This window comes from Sminthopsis crassicaudata, chromosome 2, assembly GCF_048593235.1.
Source record: "Sminthopsis crassicaudata isolate SCR6 chromosome 2, ASM4859323v1, whole genome shotgun sequence".
Classification (NCBI taxonomy): domain Eukaryota; kingdom Metazoa; phylum Chordata; class Mammalia; order Dasyuromorphia; family Dasyuridae; genus Sminthopsis; species Sminthopsis crassicaudata.
The window spans coordinates 551,753,888-551,756,770 of NC_133618.1; the positions used below are offsets into that span (position 1 = coordinate 551,753,888).

General features: G+C 32.6%; 1 protein-coding gene across 3 annotated transcripts in view; it reads right to left on the minus strand.

Moving 5' to 3' along the window:
* ASB7 (ankyrin repeat and SOCS box containing 7) overlaps window positions 1–2,883 on the minus strand; it is a 34,890-nt gene that overhangs the window by 31,378 nt on the left and 629 nt on the right. For all 3 annotated transcript variants that reach the window (XM_074295025.1, XM_074295026.1, XM_074295027.1), the window contains exon 2: window positions 2,609–2,693. The gene's annotated coding sequence lies outside the window, so the exon portion shown is untranslated. The remainder of the gene's footprint in view (window positions 1–2,608; window positions 2,694–2,883) is intronic.

The following is a 2,883-nucleotide window of genomic DNA, read 5'->3' on the forward strand; positions in this document are numbered from 1 at the left end:
TAATATAATGTTCATTAATGAGAATGCCAAATACTTTCTACAAAATTATCACCATCTTAAGATTACCAAGAGAATTAGATAATTCTTTCCAAAAAATCTAGCTTTCAAAAAAAATTTAAATGTAGCTTTCAAGAGAATTAATGAACTAAAAAAATCCTAAAAGGACTAAGATCTGAACAATAAATTTCAGTGAATTGGCTAAAAGAGTATCTTAAACAACTTTTTCAATTCCTGACACAAAAGAGGTTTAGAACCTTTATCAGATAATCAATTCATTAGAGATGAACTGCAATTAAAAAAAAAAAAATCAATGAAATAAAATTGAACAGATATAATATAAACAATAAAAAAGATGATGGATTTGTTAAGTTGTAGGTTAAGGAAGCAAACTTCCTTTACCTTATAGTTGCACTTTAGTTAGAGACAATTTTAGAACCATCATTAAAATATATATATATATATATATATATATATATATATATATATATATATATATATATATATATATCTTCACTATGTTACATGACCCTGATTTCACTGGTGTGAGTATTCCTAATAATGCGGATCACAACCTTTCCACATTTTAATATGTGGTCTTCATGTGTTGCTGTGGGCAAACACTTGGTAGTTAACCTTCTGGGGATAAACCTTTCCAAATTTAACTAGGCCTGTCACTGAATAAGATATATACATATACACTAGAAGAACCCTATGCATGTTCTTTCACTTTGATAGCTCCTTCCAGAACTTTGCCTTACTCATATCATTCCTTCCAAAAACCAGGATTGTTTGCCTACCCTAATGAGACTTTAGTAGTACTTTAGCAAAGAGATATAAAAAGAACCTTCAGAAAGGAATATGTTCTATTAAATTTAATCTTGAAACAGGTTTAAGTGAAAAAGAAAGCTTGCATAACAAAAAACATTTCATTTTTATACCCAAAACTGAAGCGTTTAGAGAGAAATCCTGACATATATACTATTTATATTTATATTTAAATGGAGAAACTTATTCCCTAACTGCTTGGTTTGATGAAATGTAGCAATTATTTTTGATTCTATATATGTTTATGCCCCTCCCCCCCAATACATGCAAAAGCTGTGAGTGGGTGAAAGTCACTGCATTAAAATTTCTTACTATCTACTTTCACTAATAAAGAGTAAATGTTAAATTGTTCTGTACAGTACACTCAAGTCCCTGTAAGGCTCATGGTATATGTTATAAATATGCAACACATGAGAAGGGAAATTATCTCAGAATTTATCCTAAGATATGCCATGACAATGAAAGGACCATTAATGACACGATTTTTTTGTTTTACACAAGGAACACACAAGGCCACAGGGTAGTTACATGAAGCAAAGACATAACTACTGACTCCCTTTGCTATTAAGTGATGTTTAGTAACTGTAACTAAAAAGGAAACATCCTAAGTAATTTGAAATGTTAAAAAGATTATGAAAGAAGTTAGAAGTCATTTTATATCCTTAAATGTCACTGTAAAGATGGAAACATATTGTTCATTTGGCCGACTCCTACATAAAATTTTCCCTGGCCAATTTTCCTGTTTCTTTCTAATGCCTGAATTTACCTCTCAATCATTTTCAATAATATAATCCAAATGTGGCAAAAGAGAACATTTTAAAATTCCTTTACTAAGGTTTTTAAATAGTAGCACCACATTTTCTGCAAGATTTTCACATTTAAAAAGCAGTCCAATTATAAAGACTTCCAAAATAAAGTCTCATATTTCTAATCAGACCATGGCCTAAGATAAATCTGACCAAGCTTAATGCTAACTATCTCTTTCTTAAAAGGAAAATCACACACACACACACACACACACACACACACACACACACACACACACACACAGAATCAATTGCCAAAATATTGTGAGATATAAAAATTTTTTGTAAAATTATGAAATGTGATACATTTTGCTTTGATAATAATTTCAGTGTCCATTATCTACATCTCAAATTTGAAATGATCAAAAAACAGTGAAAGCAATTTTTTCACTATGTACTCTGCTCACAAAATTAATGTTGGCAAATAATTCAAAGCAGCATAAAGATTAATGTTACATATAACAATTATCGATATATTTTCAAGGACATAAATTATTCTATAGCAATTTTCAAACAATTTCTTTTTTGGTGACCTCCAAATTTCATGGGCTTTGATAACTTTGAAGATAAGGAAGAAAAGGAGAAAATGTCTAGAAATCACAGTTTAATGAAAAACTATAGTTACTCAGAACTAACAAGCAAAGCAATTTGCTTGTGAAATTCCTATGGGTATAGCAATAAAATGGCAAAGAGAAGGTCTCAAAGCTGCAGGGCAAGGTAGAAGGAAGGTATAAGAAATGATGACATAAACCATAGAAAAACACCACATAGAGTAGGGAAAACACAGTCCCTGGGGCAAGGAAGTTAGCGAATGTTCAGGGTTAGGAAACAGTCGGTGTTTCTGTTTTGCTGGGGTAGGGGAAGAGGATTGGGAATATTCCCTGGGTTCTACCCTAAAAATAAAGCTCTGACTATAGAGATAGAGAGGAGGAGGGAAGGCAATAACTCAGTGGGGGAGGGGAAATTATTATGATTACCTTTGTACTGGATGATGGTCCCACTTTCACTGGCTCTCAGTGGGCAAATGGCAGTAGAAATCTCCTTTTTAGATCTCAAGTCAACCTGGAAAAAAACCAGGCAAACAAACAAACAAACAAGCACAACTCAGTTAGTGCAATGTCTGGGTGAAAAGGGTATGAGGAGGAAAGAAAACTGAGATGAGGTAAAAAGGGCAAAGGACTGAGGAGTGAGAGGAAGGAGAAATGATTCCTTCCCCTCCCCGCCACCCCCAAGAGATAACTGACTTTTTTAC